Genomic DNA, 12,295 nt, shown 5'->3' with positions numbered 1-12,295 from the left:
TGTCGTCATCGTCCACGCTTTTGCACCATACATCAGGACGAGAGAAAGGGCGACTTGCAGAGTTTGATTTTGGTTCCTCGAGAGAGGACTTTACTTTGCAATTGCCTACTCAGGCCAAAGAAGCACCTGTTGGCATAAGCGATTTTGTGTTGGATTTCGAGGCTGACATTGTTGATTGTTGATGTGGTTAATGTTGTTTCTTAAGTACAGTGATCCCCGCTTAAGTGCCCCCCGTTTAAGTGCCTTTCCCGCTTAAGTGACCACATTTTGCGGCACCTTTGTTTTTTCTCTAAATTTACATATAAAATTCCCCGGTTAAGAGTCTCCGCTTAAGTGCCTATCCCGCTTAAGTGACAAACACTCTTTAAAGTGCCTTTTAATATTTTTGACATTGAATGAGCTAAGTATTGTCAAAAGTAAAACATATACATAGTTTTGTTAAGTTTTTTCTTCCATATTTATTGTTATTAGTAAGAATTTTTGTTATTCATAAGAAATAAATGTGACGTTCATTCTAAAAGAAAAAATACTAGATCGAAATTTTTGAGAAAAGCTTGGCAAGTACCTCGAGGCACTTAAGCGGGGATTACTGTATACGAATAGGTACTAAAATTAAAAAAAAAGTGTATATTATATTTACGAAGAACATTTATGTAAGAGAAATACGACAAATTTTATTGTTTGTGTGAATATTGCAATGATAACGCCCAAATGTGTTGACAGAAACTGAAATAGGCACTTAAAAAGCAAATATAAGCAATAATAATAAAATAGCCAATAGAGGAAAGTAATGGGATAATAGCAATGACAACATGTGGCAACATTCACTTTCCCTAAGTACGCGGTAAAACGTCCGCATTTAAAACGAAATGTAGTAACGCATATAAAGTAAGACGTGGAGGAGGGATTGCAATTCACACATGGTGCATTGGTACTTGGGTGGAGGTTCGGCGCAATGTCATGCAAATTTTCATGTCTGCCCATTGTCTAAACAAACAGAAAATGGAGGAGGTGATTGCAGTAATTGAGAAAATAGTTTGTGCGTCGCCGTAATTGATTTGCAGACTTGTTAAATATACGCCAGGGCATGCGCGATATGTACTTGAAACCAAATGGTTTGTTGCTTTTGTTTTAGAGGTTTTTAGGATTAGTCGGATAAAGCGCTTTAACAAAAATTTTGCGCGTTTTACGTTTTACTGTTGCATCTTTTAGCCATTAATGGCTATTTAAATGTTCAATTTGGTAAATCGTTAGCGCAATTTGTAAACACACATTGCATATTTGAGTACAAATGTTGCTTTTGTTGTTGGCCCACCGAGCGACTGGCTATTGTTTCAATTCGACACTTCATTCGCGCTCTTATATCTAGATGCGGTAACTGTCGAAAACTACCGACAAATCTCCAGTGCTGCGTGGGCACGAATACATGTTGTGCCCGTCGGGCCTTAATTGTTCGAACACGACACTTTGTTTGCCTAATTTCACAGCAAATGTCAATTGTCAAACACGATCGTGCGCAATCTGCGTAAGCTCACTTTTAAACACACATTCATATATCACTTATATTATTGTTGTTGGCTGAGGCGGATGATGGTCATTTAAATAATTGGAGCGTGAATCGGCTTTAAAACTAAAATGGAAATTTAATCTGAAATTTTATGTGATTTTTCCACATTCAAGGAGGCGCAGAAGCAATAGCAACAAGAGGAACACAATACTCACAATTGTCAAGTCTTTATATTTGTGTATCGGCACATTCCTTTATCTTCGTGTCCGTACTTTGTATTATTTAAAACGAAAGAAAATGAAAATTTTCCGAGGGAAACTCTGAAATGGACATTGGTCAATCAATTACAATTACTTAATTTTTTCGAACCAAATAGCATCCCTTCATGGTTTTAAAGGCTTGAAAAGAATGCCCTAATAACATAAACTAATCAAAGAAAAAGATTGCTGCAAACGCTTCGAAGACAGTTGAACAAAAAACACATAGTTTGTTTGTTCGTTCCTTACACGCTCATTCAATGAGCTTTCATTCATGCTAATGTTGCCTTTTTAGCGCCAGGCGTGTAAACCTTTTGCAACATGCCACATCCAAACAATTGAAAACATGGCCAACAACTCTCAATGCCAAAGTCAGTAGAGCAACAACAACAGTTACCTTAAAGAACGGAACAAAAACAATAAACTGCATTCACAGCCGTGAAAAACAACCGAACCGAAAGCAACAACAAAGCAAATCGCTATTGAAATAATTCACTATAAAAATCTCTCATCGCGAGCGACTGTTGGAATTACCTTAATATTATGGTTGGCATTGATTTTTTATTGCTGCAATGGAAACAAAAATAATTTTGTTGCAGTGTTGCTCAATCAGCCAGCAGCGTGAAGAAATCTGCACTTAGAAATCGCGGAATGGGTAGATCTCGTGATCGGAGGCAGTCGGTGATGATTAAGGTTCAGTCGCCACTGACGTTGTGTTCGTTTAAGTTTTGTTATTGGCTTCTTAGCTGACAGTGCCAGTAGCATTGTTAGCACTTCAGTATATAACGGGTGATTTTTTTGAGGTTAGGATTTTCATGCATTAGTATTTGACAGATCACGTGGGATTTCAGACATGGTGTCAAAGAGAAAGATGCTCAGTATGCTTTGACATTTCATCATGAATAGACTTACTAACGAGCAACGCTTGCAAATCATTGAATTTTATTACCAAAATCAGTGTTCGGTTCGACAAATCGAAAAATCGACAAATCGACAAATTTTGTTCAGCGATGAGGCTCATTTCTGGTTGAATGGCTACGTAAATAAGCAAAATTGCCGCATTTGGGGTGAAGAGCAACCAGAAGCCGTTCAAGAACTGCCCATGCATCCCGAAAAATGCACTGTTTGGTGTGGTTTGTACGCTGGTGGAATCATTGGACCGTATTTTTTCAAAGATGCTGTTGGACGCAACGTTACGGTGAATGGCGATCGCTATCGTTCGATGCTAACAAACTTTTTGTTGCCAAAAATGGAAGAACTGAACTTGGTTGACATGTGGTTTCAACAAGATGGCGCTACATGCCACACAGCTCGCGATTCTATGGCCATTTTGAGGGAAAACTTCGGAGAACAATTCATCTCAAGAAATGGACCCGTAAGTTGGCCACCAAGATCATGCGATTTAACGCCTTTAGACTATTTTTTGTGGGGCTACGTCAAGTCTAAAGTCTACAGAAATAAGCCAGCAACTATTCCAGCTTTGGAAGACAACATTTCCGAAGAAATTCGGGCTATTCCGGCCGAAATGCTCGAAAAAGTTGCCCAAAATTGGACTTTCCGAATGGACCACCTAAGACGCAGCCGCGGTCAACATTTAAATGAAATTATCTTCAAAAAGTAAATGTCATGAACCAATCTAACGTTTCAAATAAAGAACCGATGAGATTTTGCAAATTTTATGCGTTTTTTTTTTAAAAAAAGTTATCAAGCTCTTAAAAAATCACCCTTTATATTGTAGAAAACCTTTGGTTTGTTTATATTAATTTTCATCTTTTAACACACCACCGAGGCGTACTTGGGTTCTGTGCTACGCTTTTTTTCCTACAATTGTGGTAATTCGGATGTTGTGCTAGCATTTAATCTTCACAAAATGAACATTTAATCTTCCGATGAACAGTACTTAAATAATTATTAAATAAAATAAATTTTTTCATTATTATTGGAATTATTTTAAATTATTTCGCATATTTATTAAATTTTATGGTTGTATTAAATGTTATTTATTGATAAGTTAGTTATATTTTAGATACAAGTGTATAACGCGATTCAGCAAATTTTTAAATCTTGTAATAAAATAAAAACATCCCTGGGTTAGTGACACTGCATTTTGCGCTTTCAAATTTTAAAAGATTTAATATTAGTATGAAACAATTTGAATAATTTTCACTAAATAAAGAAAGAGTATGTATATCTGGTTCAAGATAGTTCTTGGCAAACTTGTCAAGCTTTGGCAATGTCTTCCATAGATAGTAAGCAATTTATTAGACATTGTATGTAAATTGATATAATTGAAAACGATTTCCTACAAAGAAATTCATTTTCATATTTATATGGTTATATGTACATATAATGAATATTTTAAAATGCACAATTTTTTGCTGTCTTTAACACTATTCTCTGAAGACGCCTCTACTTTTACAAAATAAAAAGTGTAGGATTCGTCAAACTTTGTAAAAGCTCTTGAGCTTTTTATACATTTCATAAAAAAACTTCTATTAGTATTAAATGACGATTTTGATTCTTGTTACCTTGGACCCGATGGTTTGAAATACCTATTCAATAGGATCATGACATATTTTGTTTTAAAAATGTTTAATAAGGAGGCGACCACGTATCATTTCAAGCTCATAAAGCTTTTGTGCACTTCAAAGCTTTTTAAATATAAATGTTTGTAAATAATTTAAGTAAAAACTAGCAAAAATGAATTTTATTTTTAATTTTGTGCCAGTAAAGTTAAAATAAATGTGGCCAAAAATAACTTACCACAGAGAAGTACTTGTATGATATTTTATTCTCACCACTTATAAAATATCTCATATACATTAAATAAATTTTTTGCATATAATATGGCACAAATTGATTTTAAAATCTTTTATAAGTGAAATATAGCATAAATAAATGATCTCGATTTATATAACACTGATATTTACTATTTTATGACAAAAGTTTTACTAAAATGAAGTACTCAATATATACAGCACTGTGTTTTTCCAAGATGGCGGCTATCTTGCCACCGAGAATTCCCCACGAATAAGGGTTTCTACTGTATGTACTGTGGTTAGCACGAAACATATTAGACCGCGTTCATACACTAATACTATTGTCTCGGCAACTCTTGGCTTTTAGGAGAGGTGGCGACGAGGAAAGTGGAATCGGGCCGAGTATCCTCGGTACGCTGACACGCTTTGCGTTCTTGTTCGTAACAGTTCGCTGCGACGTAAATCAGCATTCCTTTTAAATTTGAAATTATTTACATGGTTGCATTTGCGCATATTTTCAAATATATTTGGAAATATGAATATAATAATATTTTTTATGTAATATGCAAATACATATTTAAATATAATTGTGAAAATTAAATGAAAGAGAATGCAATAAAAACTAGAACCGAGTTGTTGAACACGAAATTCCTGTGTGATCGCAATGTGTGACACCAAATTAACGAAAATAGTATTTTCTGCCCTCGCTTGACTTTTGTTACAGTGTGTTTGTCGCCGTTGGCGGATAATTTAGAATTTTCCTTCTAACATAAATTGAAAACCGTTGCTATTCGTAGTGTTTTTGTCAGTTTTGTTGGGGCTTTGAATTACCGCTACGTCACGATGTACATAGAGCACATTACTTATTTCAGTTAATATATCTAGGTTGCTGCTTGATTCATATTTCCATGTTATTGGATGTTGTTATTGCTGTTGCTCATTTTAATATTAGGTATATTTTTGCTTTTATTTATTGTTTAACAGACACTGTTTTTGCTAGAATTTCCCTGTGCTGCGCTAATTCATTCATGCCGTTTGCAACACGACAATGCTCCACTTGCAAGGTAAATCATAATATCTTCTTCTTCTTGACTGGCGTAAACACCGCTTACGCGGTTATAGCCGAGTCCAAAACAGCGCGCCACGTATCCCTCCTTCTGGCAGTTTGGCGCCAATTGGTTATACCAAGCGAAGCCAGGTCCCTCTCCACCTGGTCCTTCCATCGGAGTGGAGGTCTCCCTCTTCCTCGGCTGCCTCCGGCGGGTACTGCATCGAATACTTTCAGAGCTGGAGCACTTTCATCCATTCGAACAACATGACCTAGCCAGCGTAGCCGCTGTTTTTTTATTCGCTGGACTATGTCTATGTCGTCGAATAACACATACTGATCATCGTTCCATCGTCTGCGGTATTCGCCGTTGCCAATGTTTAAGGGACCATAAATCTTCCGCAAAACCTTTCTCTCGAAAACTCCTAGTGCCATCTCATCGGATGTTGACATCGTCCACGCTTCTGCACCGTAAAGTAGGACGGGAATGATGAGAGACTTGTAGAGTTTGGTTTTTGTTCTTCGAGAGAGGACTTTACTTTTCAATTGCCTACTTAGTCCATAGTAGCACCTGTTGGCAAGAGTGATTCTGCGTTGGATTTCCAGGCTGACATTGTTATTGCTGTTAATGCTGGTTCCCAGGTAGACGAAATTATCTACAACTTCAAAGTTATGACTGTCAACAGTGACGTGGGAGCCAAGACGCGAATGCGCTGACTGTTTGTTTGATGACAGGAGATATTTTGTCTTGTCCTCGTTCACCACCAGACCCATACGCTTCGCTTCCTTATCCAGTCTGGAAAAAGCAGAACTAACGGCGCGGGTGTTGTTTCCAATGATATCGATATCATCGGCGTACGCTTATATCATAATATCAGAAACCTAAAAAGAGCTTTACTTCATAAACTCCCTAACTATGATGGAAAATCGTTACTATTTAGTGATGCTCTGAAAATATAGCTAATTAAGTATGACATAGTAGTTCAAATATTTTCAATAATGCAAAGGGATAATATAAAACTCTTCAATACGATGATAATATGCGAAAAGAAAAACTGACTATTCGGGAAATAAGTAAGAAGAGCAAGTCCTCAGTTGGTGTATTCCTAAAAAAATTCGATAGAACCAGGTCTCCTTAGAGAAAAGTTGGCTCTGGAGCACAGAAGATGACAAATTCACGCGTGATAGAACGTATTTCATTGAGGAATCGTTTCAAAATTACTGAGGACATTAAAGTGGAGTTACTTCAAGATGTCGGTACAGAAATTAGCGCAAGAACCGTTCAACGAAGGCTTCAAGATGTTGGTTTGAACGCTCGTCGGCCAGCCAAAAAGCCATTTTTGACCTCAAAAATACGTCAAAACCGTTTACGATGGGCAGAAGATCATGAAAATTTAACTCATCTTGATTGGCGAAATGTTATCTTCTCGGATGAGTCAAAATGTAAACTTTTTTGCAGCGACGGCATGTCTGGGGATGCTTTTCTTACCAAGGGCTGGGACAACTAGCCCAAATAAATGGAACAGTCAACGGGTCTAAGTACCAGGAAATACTTGAGACGAATTTAATACCCTCAATAGAGGACAATTTTTCACGAGCGGATACCCTTATTTTTCAGGATGACTCTGCGCCATGTCATAGTACCAAAATAGCAGCTATAGAGAGCCAAGAGAGGGGAGTAGGAAACAGAAAATAAAAAAAACAAGTAAGGAAAGGCTAAGTTCGGGTGCAACCGAACATTTTATACTCTCGCAATTTATTGAAGAAATTTTATTAAGATAACGCACAAATTTACCCATAAATTCGGCATAAAGTTTAATAGAATAACGAAAATTGTCATATATAGATATGAGGGCTGAGGTAATCCCTGAACCGATTTCTTTCATTTTCACCAGCAAGGTACACTATATCCAAAACTTTACGCTCACTTAATTTTGCTAAGATATATCACATATTAACCAATACATATATGCGTAATAAAGCCCAACGAATTTTTGAAAAACCTATAATTAGGCATATGGGAGGTAGGGGATGAAATTTTTGAAAAACCTATAATTATGTATATGGGAGCTATGAGATGTTGTGACCCGATTTTAATAATTTTTGGAACAGAGACACACTATTGGAAGAAAACAATTTCCTCTGAATTACATTAAATTAGCTGAGAGATTTACCCATATTTTCGGTTAAAATTTAACCTTAGGCGCTGAGTTCAACATGTTCGATATCTGGGGCCTTGAAAAGGTATAGTCCGTTTTCGACAATTTTTTCACAAGTGATGCCAGAGATCATATACTGTATTTGTGTAAAGTTTTATTTCGCTATCATCATTGGTTCCTAATGTATATATTATAAGGTGAAGGATTCAGATGGAATTCAAAATTGAGTTATAAAGAAAGTAGTCGTGGTTGTGAACCGATTTCATCCATTTTCCACACACGACAATGGGTGTCAATAAAACATTATATACCGAATTTCATTGAAATCGGTCGAGTAGTTTCTGAGATATGGTTTTTGACCCATAAGTGGGCGATGTCACGCCCATTTTCCATTTTGTAAAAAGATCTGAGTTCAGCTTCCTTCTGCTATCATTTCTGCGAAATTTTGTGTTTCTGACATTTCTCGTTAGTGAGTTAACGCACTTTTAGTCATTTTCAACCTAACCTTTGTATATGAGGTGGGCGTGGTTATTATCCGATTTCTTTCATTTTTGGACTGTATAAGGAAACGGCTAAAAGAAACGACTGCAGAAAGTTTGGTTTATAAAGCTTTATTGGTTTGCTAGATATATACAAAAAACATATTTGTGGGGGGGTTCCCCCCAATTTTCCAAAAAAAATTACATTCAAATGTGCCCCTCCCTAATGCGATTCTATGTTCCAAATTTTATTTTCATAACTTTATTTATGGCTTAGTTAAAGCTCTTTATGTGTGTTTGGTTATCGCCATTTTGTGGGCGTGGCAGTGGTCCGATTCCGCCCATCTTCGAACTTAACCTTCTTATGGTGCCAAGGAACACGTGTTCCAAGTTTCATTAAGATATCTCAATTTTTACTCAAATTACATCTTGCACGGACGGACAGACAGACATCCGGATTTGAACTTTATTCGTCACCCTGATCACTTTGGTATATATAACCCTATATCTAACTCGTTTAGTTTTAGGACTTACAAACAACCGTTATGTGAACAAAACTATAATACTCTCTTTAGCAACTTTTGTTGCGAGAGTATAAATATGCGAAGTAAAAGCAGAGTAAAACGTAAGGGCCCAACTGGGCAAGCACCTGCAAAACGTGAGTTAACAAAACTGAAACTGGACACAAAACTACCGTTTGATCGATCGCTCTGATAAAAAATGCAACACATTTCTGTGATCTGTCACAGACATCACAGACGACGACCGTGTCTACGATGTTGCCGCTGATACGCCACATGCGATTGACACATTTACGTGCGTGTACGTCTGCTAACATTGGATCTAATACGCTAGACAGACGGCAGAGTTATTCCCGATTAACTGCGCTTTTAATTTTGTGGATGACAGACGGCAGCAAAGCGAGTTCTAAACTCCCATAACAGCCGATTGGCAATAATATTTCCATTTTGGTGAAATAAAATTGGATAGAAAGCAATTATTGCGGTTGTTAGCAAATAGTACAAAATCACTAATTATTAAAAAAATAGATATAAATACGTTATTATTAGAACTTCCATTTTAGAAAAAAATAGCATGCGTATATTTTTGTTTACATTTAATTGAAAAACAGCTGTCAGTATTGCATATTTTCATTCTTCTTCTTCTTCTTCTTCTTGACTGGCGTAGACATCGCTTACGCGGTTATAGCTGAGTCCAAAACAGCGGGCCACGTATCCCGCCTTCTGGCAGTTTGGCGCCAATTGGTTATACCAAGCGAAGCCAGGTCCCTCTCCACCTGGTCTTTCTATCGGAGTGGAGGTCTCCCTCTTCCTCGGCTGCCTCCGGCGGGTACTGCATCGAATACTTTCAGAGCTGGAGCACTTTCATCCATTCGAACAACATGACCTAGCCAGCGTAGCCGCTGTTTTTTTATTCGCTGGACTATGTCTATGTCGTCGAATAACACATACAGCTCATCGTTCCATCGTCTGCGGTATTCGCCGTTGCCAATTCTTAAGGGACCATAAATCTTCCGCAAAACCTTTCTCTCGAAAACTCCTAGTGCCGTCTCATCGGATGTTGACATCGTCCACGCTTCTGCACCGTAAAGTAGGACGGGAATGATGAGAGACTTGTAGAGTTTGGTTTTTTTTCGTCGAGAGAGGACTTTACTTTTCAATTGCCTACTTAGTCCATAGTAGCACCTGTTGGCAAGAGTGATTCTGCGTTGGATTTCCAGGCTGACATTGTTATTGCTGTTAATGCTGGTTCCCAGGTAGACGAAATTATCTACAACTTCAAAGTTATGACTGTCAACAGTGACGTGGTAGCCAAGACGCGAATGCGCTGACTGTTTGTTTGACGACAGGAGATATTTCGTCTTGTCCTCGTTCACCACCAGACCCATACGCTTCGCTTCCTTATCCAGTCTGGAGAAAGCAGAACTAACGGCGCGGGTGTTGTTTCCAATGATATCGATATCATCGGCGTACGACAGTAGCTGTACACTCTTGTAGAAGATTGTACCTTCTCTATTTAGCTCTGCAGCTCTTATAATTTTCTCCAGCATCAAGTTAAAGAAGTCGCACGATAGTGAGTCACCCTGTCTGAAACCTCGTCTGGTATCGAACGGCTCGGAGAGGTCCTTCCCGATCCTGACGGAGCTTTTGGTGTTGCTCAACGTCAGCTTACACAGCCGTATTAGTTTTGCGGGGATACCAAATTCAGACATCGCGGCGTAAAGGCAGCTCCTTTTCGTGCTGTCGAAAGCAGCTTTAAAGTCGACAAAGAGATGGTGTGTGTCGATCCTATTTACACGGGTCTTCTCCAAAATTTGGCGCATGGTGAATATCTGGTCTGTTGTTGATTTTCCAGGTCTAAAGCCACACTGATAAGGTCCAATCAGTTTGTTGACGGTGGGCTTTAGTCTTTCACACAATACGCTCGACAGAACCTTATACGCGATGTTGAGGAGGCTTATCCCACGGTAATTGGCGCAAATTGTGGGGTCTCCCTTTTTGTGTATTGGGCAGAGTACACTGAGATTCCAATCGTCAGGCATGCTTTCTTCCGACCATATTCTGCAAAGAAGCTGATGCAAGCACCTTATCAGCTCTTCGCCGCCGTATTTGAATAGCTCGGCCGGTAATCCATCGGCACCCGCCTTATTGCTCTTCAAACGGGTAATTGCTATTCGAATTTCTTCATGGTCGAGCAATGGAACATCTGCTCCATCGTCGTCGATTGGGGAATCGGGTTCGCCATCTCCTGGTGTTGTACTTTCACTGCCATTCAGCAGGCTGGAGAAATGTATACCGTATACTCTGATCATCAATAACTAGATCACCTCTGGGGGTCCTACAGGAGTGTGATCCGGTCTTGAAACCTTCAGTTAGTCGCTGGATCTTTTCGTAAAATTTTCGAGCATTACCCCTGCCGGCCAGCTTGTCAAGCTCTTCATACTCACGCATTTCGGCCTCTTTCTTTTTTTGTCTGCAAATGCGTCTCGCTTCCCTCTTCAGCTCTCGGTATCTTTCTCATCCCGCTCGTGTTGCGGTCGATCGCAACATTGAGAGGTAGGCGGTCTGTTTTCTCTCCACTGCATGACGACAATCCTCATCATACCAGCTGTTTTTTTTGACTTTTCCGAAAACCAATGGTTTCGGTTGCAGCTGTACGTAAGGAGTTTGATATGCCGTCCCACAGCTCGCTTATACCGAGATGCTGATGAGTGCTCTCAGAGAGCAGGAGTGCAAGTCGAGTAGAAAATCGTTCGGCTGTCGGTTGTGATTGCAGCTTCTCGCTGTCGAACCTTCCTTGTGTTTGTTGACGTGTGCGCTTTTCTACACAGAGGCGGGTGCGTATCTTAGCTGCTACAAGATAGTGGTCCGAGTCGATGTTGGGACCACGAAGCGTACGCACATCAAAAACACTGGAGACATGTCGTCCATCTATCACAACATGATCGATCTGGTTGCGAGTGATTCGATCCGGGGACAGCCAAGTAGCTTGGATTTTCTTATGCTGGAATCTAGTACTACAGACGACCATATTTCGGGCCCCGGCGAAGTCGATCAGCCTCAGACCGTTTGGTGATGTTTCGTCATGGAGGCTGAATTTCCCGACTGTTGTGCCAAAGACACCTTCTTTACCCACCCTAGGGTTGAAATCGCCAAGCACGATTTTGACATCGTGGCGGGGGCAGCGCTCATAGGTACGTTCTAGGCGCTCATAGAAGGTATCTTTGATCACTTCGTCCTTCTCTTCCGTCGGGGCGTGGGCGCAAATCAGCGATATGTTGAAGAACATCGCTTTGATGCGGATTGTGGCTAGACGTTCATCCACCGGAGTGAATGCCAGGACTCGACGACGGAGTCTCTCTCCCACCACGAATCCCAACCGAATTTGCGCTTCTTTATATGGCCGCTGTAGTAGATGTCACAAGGACCCACCTTCTTCCGTCCTTGTCCCGTCCATCGCATTTCTTGGATTGCGGTGATGTCAGCCTTTACTCTTACGAGGACATCAACCAGCTGGGCAGAGGCACCTTCCCAATTAAGGGTCCGGACATTCCAGGTGCATGCC

The sequence above is a fragment of the Zeugodacus cucurbitae genome, chromosome 2 (assembly GCF_028554725.1).
Source record: "Zeugodacus cucurbitae isolate PBARC_wt_2022May chromosome 2, idZeuCucr1.2, whole genome shotgun sequence".
Taxonomy (NCBI): Eukaryota; Metazoa; Arthropoda; class Insecta; order Diptera; family Tephritidae; genus Zeugodacus; species Zeugodacus cucurbitae.
The sequence above is the reverse complement of the archived record's forward strand: the minus strand, read 5'-3'. Positions refer to the sequence as shown.